The following is an 18,597-nucleotide window of genomic DNA, read 5'->3' as shown; positions in this document are numbered from 1 at the left end:
AGAATGACCATGGGTTAACTGAAACCCACATGCTCTTTCACCCTTCTTGTTACTTGGTGAATGTGGCAACAATCCCAAATTATGTCGTTGAACCTTAAACAAAACCTCGCCTGATTACCTTCTAATGCGGTGCCTATGAGTGCCTCCCAGATTAGGCATGCAGTCCATATGGAAACAGTTATTGGCTGGCATGGATGCTGGTGATAGTTTGAATATTATTTAATCCTGGATTTCCAGTTCTATATTGGAAACCTAGTTTGATATCAAGATTTCAAGGAGGAGGGGTATTTTTACAAAACTTTCATAAAACATTTGCTCAGATGACAACAGCATACATCACCAGATGCATTTATATCAGCAGACTGCCTATATTGGGAGATGACTTGAAATAACTCGGTATCATTTTAAAGTAACTACATTCAGCCTGACTAGACAGGGAGTGCTTGCCTGGTACAACCTGATTAAATTTGTAAACTAAATGCCAGTTCTCAATATAACCATTGACTGTAATGTAGGCCGATGGTGTTGGGTTGTCTGTCACATTCAGACGGCTTTCAAACTTACCCTGGGGAAGTAAATGTAAACTCTCTCAGCAGAATAGCACATGGTGCATCTATTAGCAAATCTCACTGTTCTGACAGATAGGATTTCTCAAGCCGGTATTTATATCAAGCCCCTTTATACATTCATAGACTGGTCCTCAACTATGTATTCAACATGTTGATTAACAGAATGCTACCTAAAAAAGGGTTCTGGCCGGGTGTGTTTACTTTGAGGTCTCCATGGTAACCACCATACAAATATATTCTGGGCCCAGGCAGTACATTCCCTTCCTGTGGCCTCAGAAAGAAAACGTTTAAGACTTCAGACTAGAGAGTGGAATGGGTATTTATAACATTGTATTATATAGACGAATATTATATTTCATTTATGTCTGCATTATGGAGAATGATAATCCTACCAGGTGCTCGGCAAGAATTCCAGAGAGCAAACTCGACAAAGAGAAGCTGAAAGAAGCTGCACCACCTGTGACAGATTGTTCAGTAGCAACTACACAGAGGCAGTGACCTCCATGGAATTCTCCATTTCAGGGGAGTTTTAGCAATATGTGTAGTCGGCATCCATTATTCAGGACCCTACCATTCAGGACATGCCCCCTTCTCATTATTACTATCAGGGAGGAGGTAGAGGAGCCTGAAAGTGCACACTCAACGTTTTAGGAGCAGCTACTTCTCCTCTGCCATCAGATTTGTGAATGGTCCATGAACACTACCCCACTATTTCGTTCTGTTTTTACACTATTTACGTTCTTCTATATTTCTGATTGAAACTTACAGCATTTTATTATGTATTACAGTGTACTGCTACTGCACAGCAAAAAATTTCACATTTTATGTATATAACAAACTTGACTCTGAATCCGATTCTGATTCTGAAATCAGAAACCAATAGAATGTGGACCTATTGTCAGTAGATGTGGCCAGCCAAGCACTTCTCACACAGCTATGACATTTCATGTGACTTTGGCGTGGATGTGGCCTCAAAGTCTTTAGCGGATGTTTGGAATCCACAATGGAGTCTGCGCCACACGAACGTGCGCCCAGTGAGACAGGTATCAGACGACATCATGGTAATGATATTAGTGTTTGTGTGTGTGTGTGTGTAGTTTAATGTCTGCTAGAAACATCCAGAGCCGACAGATTGTGACACCAGTTAGTATGCAATACAGATCTAATGCCAAAGCTGTCACTTAGGAACTCTATCTCCCGGCCTGTCCTAGAATCGCACATCAGACCACGTGTCAAGCAGCATGAGGGGACCATTCCATTTAAAGGGAACATCATCTACTTGTAGGCTAATTGCTACGTACTTGGTGGCTTGGCAAGTACTGAAAAACATTTTGCTGACTTCAGGCTCCTGAAACCAGCTACTCCTGGGATAGGGTGCATTAATCAGCCTGTGTGTGGGAATTAAGTTTAACTCAGAGAACAAAGCCAAGAGCTCAAAGCCCAATGTGACTATAATAACCTAACCCTAATATTCCATTCACCAACTTTGACTTCACTCTATCGCAGATCATCATATCATCCTCAAGGCGGCCCAGCGCAAAAGCTGCAAAGTTAATGATCCAAACTAAACATAAATACATTTGTAGCATATCCCACACAAATTTAATGATTCTGTCCATTTTTTACATGCTCTGCCTGTCCTGATGTTACTGACTACATTCTCCTAATAGTGGCAGCGAGTGGAGGAGGCAATAGACAGTCCTAGGTGACAGATCTTGAGCAGCTCTGAACTCTGGGAACACACCTCAGCAGTGGTAACAACTGCCAGAGCTGACAGTAATCTGTTGGGAGGGGAAGGAATGCTGGACCACCCTGGTGCCCTTGAAGCTACCTGACACCAACCCACAAATCTTGCATAACATAATCTTCCACTGCAGCACCCGGATTTTGGTTGAAGTTGGGTCTTGCAGTATTGGAAGCTTTGGCGTTAATCGTCAGACTAATGGATGACTTTTAGGACCTTCTATTGCCTCCTCCACTGCAAGCCATTGGCTAATGAAGGACTATTTCCCCATGGAAGGAAATGAGCATCAAGCTCTCCCAACACCTGCTTCAGGCACGTCCTGGGCATAGATCCTTGACTCTCAACACCAGAGTTTCCAGTAGGTATCCCATTGTGCTGAACTTCACATTGTGTGCACATACCAGTCTTCACATCAGCCTCTCCAGTTAAAGTCTCTACTGTAGAATTCCCTACAGTGATGTGCCTGTGATTGAATAGCTAGCAGTGTGTGCAAATGGTGATATGACTATGAGTCTTGCACCAGCAGCGTGAGACTATTTTAAAGAGTATCATTGTTAGATTATAGCTCTGATAGACAGAGATTGTCATCACGAGTCAGTAGATTAGCTTAGTTTAGGTTATTGTCATAGACACAAAGATACAATGAAATTCCTTAGTGTGGTAGTTGAGGTTAGTGGTGTAGATGGTAGGATAAGGTATTTAAACATAGTCATGATATACCATGTGATGCTGCATTTCAAGTCCTGAGGGCTGTGCTGCTGATTTTGGCTGCAATAGCTCTCTGTTCTGACCATCTTTTCCCATGTCTCAGAGGCAGGCAATGGTGGTCTTTCTAGCCCCTGTAGAGACAAGATCTCCAATGTAAACCTTCATGAAGAAAATGGCACCAGCAAGCAACGCAACCAAAGGTGACATCCTTCAGACAGTTCACAAAATTATCTCCTGTTCAGCACAGCATTGTGGGCCAAAGGGCCTGTATTGTGCTGCAGGTTTTCTTTGTTTCTACTTCCTTTAATTCTTCTTCTTCTTTCAAATATGATTCAACTGCTATGAGACCCTGGGATCTACAGTTTAATGGTGTGTTATCTGGCCCTTTGAGTGATCTGGCGCTTTGCTGTCTTCAAGGAAATTTGGTGAAGTTTCAAGCAAACTGTGCACACTGGAGGCCTAGAAGCCTGGGGATGGAGCAGGATTCCTTGATCAACTCCATTTCTCATTGATCTCAGCATCAAGGAAGAGTTAAGTCAGCATGGACAAGAGCAGAATGCAAGTGGGTGTTCAGCGCTGTCTGCCTGTGCGAAACCAGTCTCCCTTTTGCTTTCACTCGCTGCTCCTGGAGTCTTGGGTCCTGGCCAAGGTTTAATTGATGCACTTTGTGGACTGGGCTCTGTAGTTCATGTTATGATGTGTTTCTGGTTCCTGGTTGCTCTTTATTTGCAGCTATTTTGGACAATTGGGGAAGACTGGCTTTGCAGTCTGCAGTTTAATGGACAATGCAGCACGAGATTGAACTGAACTGGGCAGAAATTGATCATTTCTGGACTGTCTCCTTGTCTTTCTGGTTTGATGTTTTATATTCTGAGTTTTTCACTTCTGTTCTCTTTTTTGCCATTTGCACGATTTGTTTTTTTTTGCACGTTGAGGGTTTGCTGCTTTTCTTCGAACAGGTCTTTGTTTTGTGGCTGTCTGTGTGAAGACGAATCTCAGGGTTGTATACTGCATACATACTTTGATAATAAATGTACCTTGACCCTTGAATCATACTCCTTCACGTTCTCTTTCCCATTTTACTCAGCAATTTCTTTTCCATACACAAACATTGAATGCTTAAGGCTCTTTCAGATTTGGATGAGTGTATTGTCATATACACCAGGGAGGAATGAAATTCTTTGCTTATATGAAGCATATAGAGTAAACAGCATACATGAGCACAACAGACACAGGGGCAAGTGCAAAAACAGTGAAACAGTACACATAGTCTGACATAGCAAACTCAGATAGTGCAAAAAGGAATCTTGTCACAATTGAGCCTAATTCTGAACTAGATCCACTATTCTACAAATAGAGTCATAGATTCATAGAACACTACAGCAGAGAAACAGGCCCTTTGCCACACCTAGTCCATGCTAAACTATAATTCTGACTGGTCCCATTGACCTGCACCTAACCTCACCCTCCATACCCCTCCCAGTTACATACTTATCCAAATTTCTCTTAATTGCTGAAATTGAACCTGCATCCACCGCTACCACTGGTCACTCTTTCCACAGTCTCTCCACCCTCTGAAAGAAGAAGTCCCCCTTAAATATTTCACCTTTCACCCTTCCCTTGTGACCCCTAATTCTAGTCTCACCCAACCTCAGTCGAAAAGGCCTGCTTGTTTTTACCAATCTATACCCCTCATAATTGAAACATTTTATCCAGCTAGGAAAATGCCAGAGGACGTATCCCAAATTGCTATCCCTGCATTGATTAAGGTGGTTGTGGCTGTCACTCTTGCAATGGCCTCTCCCAAGGTGATGCAGCTGCAAGATGGTTCTGAGGGAGCGAGTGTCAGAGGAGGGCCCAGAAGGTACTCAGGGAACAATATGCAACCATTCGCTGTAATCTAAAACATAGGGACAGAATTAGGCCATTCAGCCCATCAGGTTTGCTCCACCATTCCACCATGGCCGATTTATCCCTCTCAACCCCATTCTCCTGTGTTCTCTATGTAAACTTTGATGCCCTTACTATTCAAGAAGCAATCAACTTCTGTTTTAAATATACCCAATGACTTGGCTTTCACAGCTGTCAGGGCAATGAATTCCACAGATTCACCATCCTATGCCGGATTAAGTTCCTCCTCATCTCTGTTCTAAAGGGGTGTCTTTCTATTCTGATGCTGTGCCCTCTGGTCCTGGACTCCCCCACTATATGAAACTACCCTTTCCATGTCCACTTTATCTTGGTCTTTCAATATTCAATAGGTTTCAATGAAATGCCCCCTCATTCTTCTACACTCCACTGGCACAGAGTCATCAAATGCTACTCATCTTTTATCCCATTCATTTCCACAAACATTCTCATGAACCTCCCCTGGACCCTCTCCAATGCCAGCACATCCCTGTTGCAGTTAAGGGGCCCAAGACTGCTCACAATATAGACAGCATAGCTTCTTCATGCTGCCTGCCCATTGGCAGGATGAGTGCAACCAACCAGCGCCCAACACATGTTGATCCACAGAGCACATCAGCACCGATTCCAAAATTCATTATTTGTGAAAACAACCAACCAAGCCAGCACTACTTAAAGAACCTTGCACTTTGTGACTCAATAATTTAGCAATTCAGCAAATCCTGGGCAAGTGCATCAGTGAAACTGCCCAACACTATTGGGCAGTGATGTCATAGAGCCATACAAGATGGAAGTAGGCCCAACTAGTCCATGCTGACCAAGATTCCCATTTAAGTTAGTCCCAATTGCCTGGTAGTTGATCCAAATCACTCTAAACCACAGATTTCCAACCTGGAGTCCATGGAACCCTCAGTTAAAAGGTTGGGAACCCCTATTCTAAAACTTCCCTACCCACGTACCTATTCAATTCATCAAATTCTACCATTTTTCACAGCTATATTAACTAGATGTTCATCTCACTTGCTGCTTATGGGATATAACTGTGTGAACGTGCTGCAAAGGAGCTGTGAATACTCTTCAACAGATGTTCTTGCTTGGGTGGATGAATTAGTAAACACTTTGAGAATTATATCCACATCCAAATACTTGTGCCTTCAGTTACCTCGAGAGTTGAGGTCTTTAAGAAGTTTACAATATTGCCCTCCTGGCGTGGTTTATAGGGTACTGAATGCCTCAGTCACAGGGCGAGACCGGACTACAAGTACAACTTATTGTCTTTCAACCGTATGCATGTTTACTGCCAAACGTAAAAACATACCTCCGAACCATGGTGCACAACACAGTACTATAACTCACGTACAACACATAAATTAATATTACCACAAATAAATTATAAGTAATAAAGTATATTCTGGTCAATTGACATTTAGCACAAGGTGCATTTACCACACAAGTTAAAAAGTAAACTGTGCTACGCCACTGATGTATCATGCGTTGTTCATCTTGGAGCAAGTGATAAAGTGAGATATCACTAAAGGTTTTGAAAAATAGAGCCATTCAGGAGAAACTGCATGCAGCAGGTAGAGAAACAGTGGCTGATAACAGAGTTAATTGGCAAGAGAAGCAAGGCTTGTTGAGGAAAATACACCCAGCCTGGCAAGTCATTGTGACTTGGAACGTGTTGCCTGAAAAGGTAATGGAAACACATTCATTAGTAAATATCTAATATGAAACAGGATGAATGTACAAAGAGATATACTTGCAGATTTTTGGGGGAAGGGCCTTGAACATGGAGCTCTGATTAGGAAGCTCTGTCAAAGAGCAGGAATTGGAATGATAGGTCAAATAGCCTGGTTCTGTTCTGTGCAATCCTGTGTTGTCAGGACCACATTTTTATCAGCAACAAATCTTCTCTGCTCCTTCATTTACTCATTTTCTCTTTCTTGCTCTCTCTCTCATACACACACACTCTCTATCGCTCGTACATAGTCACACTTACTATCTCTCTCACACACAAACGCTCTCTCTTTCAAACCACACACACTCATTCTCTCGATCCTCTCTATCTCACACTCACTCTCTTGTTTTCTTCTAATCTAGATAGAAGCCGAAACTACTTCAGCTAAACCAGATTGCCCCTACTACTGACCAACAGTGAATCAGTCGATAGTGGGAATCACTGCTTCCCATATTAAGAAGAGTGTCACAACCACAGCTCTGCCATGGAGTCTGGGCACTCGCCCAGGCGGACTGTTGGATGAGGTCGGCCATCATGCTCATGAGTATGCATAATCCAGCCAATCTGAGTTTCATTGTGGTAGTCACATTGCTGCCATTACGGCTCTCACTGCCACGGTCCAGCAGCTGACTGCCGACAGCCATAACTACTCTAACATCTTCTGCCAAGCAGAAGGGGTCACGTCAGTGTCCTGGGGGTTTGCCCTGCTGCTGCCTGTGCCGCACCACCCCTGTCCTACCTCTCGGAGGATTTCATCACTGGTCTGCCCCCGTCGGATGGAAACGCTACCATTCTGGTAGTTGTGGACGTGTTCTCCAAAGCTGCCCACTTCATTGCTCTCCGCAAGCTCCCGCCAACTGGTAAGACTGCCACCTTCATAGTTCAGCACTTGTTCAAGTTGCACAGCTTCCCGCAGGACATAGAGTCTGACTGAGGACCACAGTTCACGTCCCGTTTCTGGAAGCCGTTTTGTCCTCTGTTTTAGGAGGCTACCCAATATGAGTTGTATATAAGGTCATGCTCCTCCAGCCTGAGTGTAGTCTTGTCATAGCAGCAGAGGAGGCCATGGACAGGCACGTCGGAATGGAAGTGGGAAGTTGAATTGAAATGGTGGATGGAGTGAAGATGCTTGTCATTTATTCCCTAGAGGGCCTTTGGTGAACTAAATGGGGTTTTTACAGCTATCCTGCAATTTCATGGTTAAATTTTCATTTTAGTTTTATTCCAGGCTCACTTAATCATTCAAATTTAAGTTCCCTCACTAGCTGTGGTGGGATTGGACAACTGAATCAGAATCAACAGTCTAAAACATGAAAAGGGCAGCACACATTTTTTACCATTTCCTCAATGGTTAAAGGAAAATCCGTGATTTTAGACCGCACTGAGCACATGACACACACTGAATGAATGCACTGTAAATCATTTTACCTTCCTGATAGCCTCTGACAAAAATCCATAGTAGTGAATTGAGAGAGCTGATTTGGTTTCATTGTCTGACTTTGCTGGAACTGTGGCAACTCCAAGGAAATTCCTAGTCTAGATTTGCTCTCTGCAATGGGGCCAGTAATATGTTCTCAGGGCTAACGTAAGTCAGACGTATCTCAATATACATGCCTTTTTAGTGGACACCACACTTCAGTCATTTACATATTAGACACAGTTTTGTGAAACACACTTTAGGAGTTATCAAATTTGTTCTGAAAATAATGTGTCATTCTTTCTATGAGTTGATTTTTTAATCTATCTTTTGATCCAATTGCCACTATGTTTAGAGGTTATTAATTCAATCATCAATAAGCTCCATGTGGGTATGCACTCACAACAAGAAATTGCTCTCAATCTAACTATAATTAGTCATACCACACTAAATAGCAGCAGCAAAGTGAGAACTGAATATGTCAAACAAAGAAGTGAGAGGAGTACTGAGTTTAGGGTTGAGATTCATTACTGGAGACATAATATAAATCATCCTAATCTCTGCCCTGACATAAAGTTTTGCTGCTAACACCGGAGAAGTGAGTTTACAAAACCTTGCTCACAGTGGTATTGCCTCCCTGCTTTTCAGCCCAATAAAATTAATGGGTAGAGTGTTGTGACGGGCGCAACCACAATTAAATTAAATTCAGTTTTAGGGAAGAATCCCACAAAATTATGGAGGAGGTTCCCAAAAATTCTCCCAAAAAGAACACTCCTCATGGTTAAGGAAGAACTTGGATTTATATGAAAACTCAAGTTCAAGATTCAAGATTGTTTAGTGTAACTTTCAGTACAACAATAAGATAAAGACAATAATAAAAAGCATAGAAACATAGATACATAGATATCTTAAAAACATAGATTGGTTGTATGTCAATAAAGTGACACTAGTCACAGGAGTGTCGGTACATGAGGTGACTTACAGGAAATGATAAGTAGTGGTGGTGGTGTGTCGGGGTGGGTCAGTGGGTGCAGATATTGATTAAAGTTCAGAGTTCAGATCGAGTTAATATCGAAGTACATATATGTTCCTATATACAACCTTGAGATATACAATAGAATCAATGAGAGACCACACCAACAGGATGGGGAACAACCATGCGCAAAAGAAAAAGTAATGATAGTGACAATAATGAATGAATGAATGAATGAATAAATTAATTAATAAATAAACAAGCCAACAAACAAACAAGCAAGCAAGCAGTAAATGCTGAGAATATGAGATGAAGAATCCTTGAAAATGAGTCCATAGGTTGTGGGAACAGTTCAGATCTGGGGCAAGTGAAGTTGAGTGAAGTTATCTTCTCTGGTTCAAGAACCTGATTGTTGAAGGGTAATAACTGTTCCCAAGCTTGGTGGTGTGAGTCCTAAGATCCTTGGACTTTCTTCCTGATGGCAACAGTGAGAAAAAAGCATGGCCTGGATGGTGGGGGTCCTTGATGATGGATGCTGCTTTCCTGCAACAATGCTCCGTATAGATGTGCTCAGTATGGGGGAGGACTTTACCTATGATGGACAGGGCCATATCCACTACTTTTTATAGGCATGTCTGTTCAAGGGCATTGGTGTTTCCACACCAGGCTGTGATGCAACCAGTCAATATACTTTCCACCACACATCTATAGAAGTTTATCAAAGTTTTAGATGACATGCCAAATCTTTGCAGACATCTAAGAAAGTAGAGGTGCTGTTGTGCTTTCTTTGTAATGGCACTTACATGCTGGGCCCAGCATAGATTCTCTGATATGATACCACCGAGTAATTTAAAGTTACCCTCTCCACCTCTGATTACCCGAGTGAGGACTGGGTCATGGACCTCTGGTTTCCTCCTACTGAAGTAAATAGTCATCTCCTTTGTCTTGCTGACTTTGAATGAGAGGTTGCTGTTGAGACACCATTCAGCCAGATATTCAATCTCCCTCCTATATGCTGATTCATCACCACCTTTAATTCAGCCAACAACAGTGGTGTTGTTGACAAACTAAAATATGGCATTGGAACTGTGCTTAGCCTCACATTCACAAGTGCAAAATGAGTAGAGCAAGGGGCTAAGCTCACAGCCTTTTGGTGCACCTGTGCTGAGAAAGATTGTAGAGGAAAAGTCGTTGCTAATCTGAACTGACTGGGGTCTGCAAGTAAGGAAATTGAGGATCCCATTGCACAAGGAGGTATTGAGGACTGGGACTTGAAGCTTAATGGTTCATTTTGAGGGGATGATAGCATTGAATGTCGAGCTGTAATCGATAAAGAACATCCTGACGTACGCATCTTCGCTGTCCATATGTTCCAGGTTTAAGGGAAGAGCCAATGAAATGGCATCTGCTATTGGCCTGTTGTGATGTTACGCAAATTAGAATGGATCCAAGTCACTCCTCAGGCAGGAGTTGATTTGGTTTATCACCAACCTCTCAAAGCACTTCATCACAGTTGATGTAAGTGCTACTGGATGATAGTTATTGAGACAGGTTACCACATTTTTCTTAGGCACCAGTATAATTAAAGCCTGCTTAAAGCAGGTGGGTGCCTCAGACTGCCTAAGTGAGAGGTTAAAGATACTAGTGAACACTCCAGCCAGTTGATTAGCACAGGTCTTTATCACTTGGCCAGGTACCCTGTCCGGGCCAGTTGCCCTCCTGAAAGATGCTCTCTCTTCAGCCTCAGAGACTGAAATCACAGGATTATTGGAGATTGTGTAAGTTCCTGATGTTGCCTCCATGTTTTAATGGTCAAAGCAAGCACAAAAGGCATTGAGCTCATCTGGGAGCAAAAGCTTGCTGTCACCTATGTTGGTTGGTTTCGCTTTGTAGGAGGTGATAACATTCAAGCCCTGCTACTGCTGTCGAGCATCCTTCGGTGATTCAAGTTTGGTCTGGAATTGCCTCTTCGCATAATGTGGCTTTCAGGAGATCGTACCTGGACCTCTGGTATCTAACTTCATCGCTAGACCTGAGTGCCATGGATCTGGTCCCCAGCAGATTGTGGATCACATGGTTCATCTAAGGCTTCTGGTTAGGGAAGACTCTGAATGATTTTGAGGGGATACAATCATCTACAACTATTTTTATTAAGTTTGTGACAACTGTGATGCATTCATTCTGATCCTCTGATGGGTCCTCGAACATGGCCCAACTCATCAGCCTTACTACTCGGAGAAAGTAACTGATTTTGAGTCTAATTGTCCTGGTGTGGATGTTACATAGCCTCCTCCCTGCTTTTAACAAATAATTAAGTACTTTTAACAATTCGAGGACATCCCAAAGGACTTTAAAAACAAATGAAAACTTTTTGAAGTGTAACCAGTTTTCAGGAAACAAAATGGCACTGAAATGTTGCTCAGATAATCTGTTATTGCTTGAATGATAAATATAGGTTAGGATAGTTCCTGTAAATAGTGCTGACATCTCTTTAAGTTGGGCTGGTTAGTGGATTGTCATCTGACAGTATAGAGTGTCAGCCTAAATACTTGTGCTCAAGTCTTTGGAGTGGGACTCACAACCAATGGATGAAGTGGTGAGATTGCTAAGGCTTGAGCCATCATTTACTCTCAGAAACCGAGAGTGGACCCAAAGAAATCTTTTACAAATGACCGGAAGAAAAATGTGAAAATGTAATCCACTTCTCACAAGCCACAAAATAAAACTAAAAAGCAAAGATTATCTTTTTTCTCAAAAAGATATATGACATAATTCATTTGCTTCTATAAACCTATTTTCCAATTTTTGTTCAGCTATTGAATAGGATTTAATTTATCCATCCACATGGTAGCAACCTAGGATAACCTGTTGGATGTTAAGAAAATGCAAGAAATTAATGTTATGCTGTATTATGTCTGCACACACCCACAGCACTGAAACACCCAGACCTCAGCCAAAGTGACATCTCCTTTGGAAGGTTAACTGGTGAAGCAGTTCAACATTTGAAAACAAAATCCATTTCTTACGTCTAAAGAAATACAAACTCGAATGTAGAAATATTATTGAGTCTAGCATTTTACTGCAAAAGAACCAGAACATTGTGCTTGTAACCAGATATCTATTGTTGATTCTGATTTCTGAATCAGAATCAGGTTTATTATCACCGGCATGTGGCATGAAATTTGTTAACTTAGCAGCAGCAGTTCAATGCAAAACATAATATAGAAAATTTTTTTTAATGTAGTAAAATAATCATAATAAATAAATAAATCACAGTATACGTATATTGAATAGATTTAAAAATGTGCAAAAACAGAAATTCTGCATGATAAAAAAGAGTGAAGTAGTGTATCAATTCATAAGGATGTTAAAGGTTGCAAGGAGAATGAGATTGAGAGGGTTAATAAATCAGCCTACGTAGAATGGAGGAGCAGGCTCTTTGGACCAACTGGCCTTACTCTGTTCCTATGTCTATGGTCTATCTCATAATTGCTAAATTTACCTATCTTTTCGTCAAGTAAAGACTTAGAAAAGATGATTACAATCTCCCTTCCTTGCCCAGACTCTACACCAGAAATGTACCCACCTGTTCAGCCACTTCAGGCTGGTCCATGTCTCAGGAATTAATACTAGTCAGTGCTTATTGCAGCTTAAGGTTGCCATTGCTGACCATGGACTCATATGAAAGCTTTCTCACACTCATCTGCTCTTGCAGCAGGTTTCTACCACATCCATGCTTAGCATATAGGCTTCTACACCACTTGCCTGCTTTTCTCTCACTCAGATCCTTTTGATGCTAGTTTCTCTTTTGCTGTCTTGCTGCAGACTTCTAGCCCACTTATCTTTATAACATAGGCTTCTCCCCCACACTTCTCCTTTAGCGGTAGATTTTTCACATGTCTCTGATGCTAGCTTCATCTTACTCGAGAAGTGCTGCCAAAAGAGAGTAACATTCTTCTTCAAGAGCCTCCACCATCCAGGCCATGCTCTCTTCTCACTGCTGCCATTGGCAAGGAGGTACAGCAGCCTTTGATTACACACCACCAGGTTCAGGAACTGCTGCTACCCTTTCACCACCAGGCTCCTGAACCAGCGTGGGCAACTTCACTCACCTCATCACTGAATTGATTCCACAAACTATGGACTCACTTTCAAGGACTCTACAACTCAGGTTCTCAATATTATTGATTATGTATTTATTGCTATTATTGGTTTCCCTGTATTTACACAGTTTGTCTTCTTTTGCACATTGGTTGTGTGTCCATCTTTGTGTATAGTTTTTTCATTGATTCTATTGTATTTCTTTGCTCTACTGTGAATGGCTGCAAAAAAATGAATCTCAGGGTAGTATATGGTGACATATACATACTTTGAACTTTGTACTTTTAACCCTTTACAATTGGTAATTGGTTTATAATTGTCACATTTACTGAGATACAGTGAAAAACTTCTGATTGCATGTCATCCAGACAAATCATTCCATATTGTACATAAAGAGACCAATAATAATATGCAGAATACAGTGTTACTGGTACAGAACAAGAGCAAAGCAGGTTTACAAATGAATGTACAATGGCCACGATGAGGTAGATTAGATCAAGAATTCATCTTTATTGCTTTACAGATCTGATAACAGCCCCGCAGAAGCAGTTCCTGGGCCTGTTGATACATGTTCTTAAGCTTTGGTATTTTCTGCCCAGTGGAAAAGGGGAGGAAAGAGATTGATCAGAGTGGGAGTCTTTAATTACGTTGGCTACTTTCTCAAAACGATGGGAAGTATAGTTTGCACATATCCACATGTGGAGATACTCAAACAGGTGATGTAGGCCTTAGTTGTGTGAGCATCTGTAAGAAGAAGGGAGAGTTAGAGGAGCAATCAGGTTCAGGAAGCGATTTCTAGTCTGGGCTGAATTTCCTCTGCAATTTCTGGATAGTTATTAAGAATTCATTGCTCTTCCTCTAGGGCTAGAGCGCTGTTGCACAACCCATAACACATGAATTCATTACTTTGTGATTTAACTATTGCACATTCTGCTACAGGACTTTCTACCTAAGCCCGCTTGTCAAGTTCCCTTGGCTTCTTACATCCAGTAATTTAATTTCAACATCCTTGTCCTTCAAAACTGCAGCTTATCTGCATATTTCAATGCAACTTTGGCAATTGACTACAAATAAAAGATTTTATCAATTCTAATGCTAAATGGCATTGGCCAACCAATGATTCAGAGGGTGTATAACCAATTTATACTTTTTTTCAAAAGAAGGTGTAATGTTGGGTGGGGTATCATTGGATATTTTTGATCTGCTTGGAATCTGTACTTTACTTTAAGGAAACTATTGTCCTGAGGATAGTTAATGACTGTTTTTTTGTGACTGGAAATCTGCTTCCAGTAGGGTTCCAGAAAGTTTAGTACTTGGTTCCTTTGATGTAAGTATTAATGACGTAGACTTAAGTTTAGGGAGCCAGATGTGGATGTTTGCATGTGAAACCAATATTGACCAGTGATTGACAGGAAGAAGTAAAGGTTTCAACTTCAGGAAAAAAATAGATGATCTGATAATTTGCGGAGAAAAATAACAACTAGGAATGAATCCTGAGAAGTATACACCAAGGCATTTGGGATGTGCAACAAGGGAACAAATGAGAAGATTCTGAGAGTTGTTTTGGAGAAGAGAGAATGTGTGTAACAGGACAGGCAGATAAGATAATTTAAAATAAAACATCCAATAAACTTTATTCACCAAGGATGGAATATAAGATTAAAGAGTCTGCACAACATCATGGGTCAAAAGCTCTACAATGTCTACAACAGTAGAGAGATTATGCATGAATCTTACAGGATGTTTGTTAGGCCTTAGCTTGAGTATCAGATACAGTCCTGGTTATATCGCAGGAAAGATCTGATTGCACAATGAGAGTGTGCAAATAAGATTGTGAGATTACTGCAGGAAATGTAAGACTGTGAGGAAAGAGTGGACGTAATATGATTGGAGTGAAATTTAACTGAATTGTATAAAATTGTGTCGGGCCTAGGTTGAGTAAATAGGAAGGATCTTTTTCTCTCAGCTGTTCGGCGAAAAACCTGAAGGCATAGAGTTAAGGTGATTGGTAATAAAAATTTGCAGACGCAGAGATCCTCATTGATTTCAACAACATTTGAAGAGTTATAACCAGAGGGATTAAGACCTAAGGTTGAAAATGGGAGTAGGTTGTGTAGCTCTTTTTAATCTAGTAGGGATTAGATGGGCTGAACGCCCTCTTTTCGTGCTATGATTTTTCAATCATCAATGACATTAAAGAATATAATCTTATTTATAATTGTGTAAAGACTTTTTTGGAGACTGTGGCAGAGATTATTCCCACACTTACTAAAAGAAGATTGCTATAGGAACAACATTCACAACTTGGTTATTTGGTTGCTATTAATGAATGAGCTCCATGCCTTCTATAATTGCTTTGACTGTCAAAACACGGAGAGAAGAAGCCATCCCAAAGTCCCACAGCCCCCGATGATCCTATGATTTCAGTCTCTGAGACTAATGTGAGAGCATCTTTCAGGAGGGTAAACACAAAGAAAGCATCCGGGCCAGACAGGGTATCTGGCCAAGTACTAAAGACCTGTGTTGATCAACTGGCTGGAGTGTTCACCTATGTCTTTAACCTCTCACTTTGGCAGTCTGAGGGATCCACCTGCTTAAAGCATGCTTCAATTATACCAATGCCCAAGAAGAACATGGTGATCTGCCTCAATGATTTTCATCCAATAGCACTTACATCCACAGTGATGAAGTGAATATCAACTCATGCCTGAGAAGCAACTTATATCTGCTCCAATTTGCCCACCAGAGCAACAGGTCCATAGCAGATGCTATCTCACTGGCTCTTCACTCAACCCTGGAACATCTGGACAGCAAAGATGCATACATCAGAGTGCCTTTCATTGTCTAGAACTCACCATTCAATACCATCATCCCCTCAAAACTAATCAATAAGTTCAAAGATCTTGGCTTCAATACCTTCTTGTGCGATTGGATCCTCGATTTCCTCACTTGCAGAGCCCAGTCAGTTCAGATTGGCAGCAACATCTCCTCAACAGTCTCCATCAGCACAGGTGCACCACGAGGCTGTGTGCTTGGCCCCCTGCTCTACTCGCTTCACACTTAAAACTGTGAGGCTAAGCACAGCTCCAATGCCATAGTTAAGTTTGCCGATGACACCACTCTTGTAGGCTAAATTAAAGTTGGTGATGAATCAGTGTATGGGAGGGAGATTGAAAATCTGACTGAGTGGTGCCATAACTACAACCTCTCAATATCAGTGAGACCAAGGGACTGATTATTAACTTCGGGAGAAGGAAGCTACAGGTCCATGAGCAGTCTTCACTGAAGGGTCAGAGGCGAAGAGGGTCAGCTACTTTGAGTTCCTCTGTGCTATTATTTTGGAGGACATGTCCGGGCAGCACGTAAGTGCAATTAGGAAGAAAACATGACAATGCCTCTACTACCTTAGGAGTCCGCGTAGATTCAGCATGACATCTAAAACATTGACAAACTTCTATAGATATGCATCACAGCCTGGCATGGAAACACCAATGGCCTTGAACGGAAAATCCTACAAAAGGTTGTGGATGCAGCCCAGTCCGTCGTGTGTAAAGACCTCCCCACCACTGAGGTGAAACTATATGAAACACTGTCGCAGAAAACAGCATCCATCATCAGGAACCCACCCTCCACCCAGGACATGCCCTCTTCTCCCTGCTGCCAAAAGGAAGAAGGTACAGGAGCCTCAGGACTCACACCAGCAAGTTCAAGAACAGTTACTATACCTCAACCATCAGGCTCTTCAGCCAATGAGGATAACTTCACTGAACTTCACTTCATTATTGAAATACTTCTACAACCTATGGACTCTTCATTTCACGTTCTCAATATTTATTGCCCATTTATTTATTATTATTATTATCATCACATTCTTTTTGTATTTGCATAGTTTGTTGTCTTCTGCACTCTGACCGGACGGACGCCCAAGTTGGGCAGCCTTTCATTGATTCTGTTATGGTAGGCATTCTGTGGATTTATTGAGTATGCCTACAAGAAAATGAATCTCTGGGTTATATATGATGACATACATGTTCCTTGATAACAAAATTAATTTTGAACTTTTGAACTTTGAACATGATATAGACACTGCAAGCCTAGATGAAGTCTAGTTCGTTTCCCTGTGGATAAGTTGCCAGATGAGGTAGCATTTTCCATCATATGATTCTTCCAATTGGTCTAACTACACCCCCAGCTTTCCCTGCTGAATCTCATACAAAGTACATTTTTAAGATGTTACAGAGAGACATAGTAGATGCAAATTACCAGGGCAACAGATAGATTGACTGGTTCTCAAGTAATGAGGAAGTTAATAAAAGTTGCATCTACACAAATATAACTTCTAATTGAGTAAAAGATTAGCTGGATGGACTGATTTACTAAAATAGTGAAGGATAATCCTTTAGTTTTGATCAATATGTTCATTATCATTGCAAAGAACGACTTTCAAATTACATTAATTAATGCTAATATGACAGCTACACAATTGTTTTGGCTCTTTTTACGTTTAGACATTATTGGTGTACTTTCCTCTGCCCGAATGTTGGACTTAATTCTTCAGTTTAAGTACTATGGACAGGTCATGGCAGATGGCAAATACTAAGGTATTTTGGATGGCCATTGACTAGAATTATTCTATCACTCCTCATAAGAGGAGAATCAGTGTCTCTTGTATCATGTGACCATTAGTGCACATGGCTTTCATTTCTTTGCCTTGAATTGAGGAAGGAAACTCATTAAACAGACAATATGAAATCCTCAGCAAATCCTGTTCAATGGCTACGAGGAATATGTCATGCAACCTTTTTAATCATTTCTAACAGGCATTTTATTTTTCAGTCAGTTACTGGGTGCCCATTCCTAATAAGCAGTAGATCAGGTCAAGAAGATTAAGCTAACATGATATCCATGATGACTTAGTAGATAGGATTCAGAATTAGCTTGGCTATAGAAGACAGGGAGTAATGGTGGAGAGGTATTACTTTGACTGGAGGATCATGACCAGTGGTGGTCAATGGGGATCAGTGCTGTGACCTCTTTTGCTTCTGATACATATGAATGACGAATGAAAATGTAAACACAAAATAATCTGCAGATGCTGGGGTCAAAGCAACACTCACAACATGCTGGAGGAACTCAGCATCCGTGGAAAAGATCGGTCGACGTTTCGGGCCAGAACCCTTCGTCCTGACCTGCTGAGTTCCTCCAGCATGTTGTGAATGAAAATGTAGATGGGTGGGTCACTAAAAAATTGGTGGTGCTGTGATTAGTGAAAAAAGGTTCCCAAAGGCTATGGATAAATTACAGATATGGGTGGATAAATGGCAAATAGAGTTTAATCTGGGCAAGTGTGATCTGTTGCACTTTAGGAGGTCAAATATGAGGGAAAAGTATGTCAAAGTTCAAAGTAAATTTGTTATCAAAGAACGTATTTGTAACCAT

Source organism: Mobula hypostoma, chromosome 4, assembly GCF_963921235.1.
Source record: "Mobula hypostoma chromosome 4, sMobHyp1.1, whole genome shotgun sequence".
In the NCBI taxonomy this organism is placed as follows: Eukaryota; Metazoa; Chordata; class Chondrichthyes; order Myliobatiformes; family Myliobatidae; genus Mobula; species Mobula hypostoma.
The sequence above is the reverse complement of the archived record's forward strand: the minus strand, read 5'-3'. Positions refer to the sequence as shown.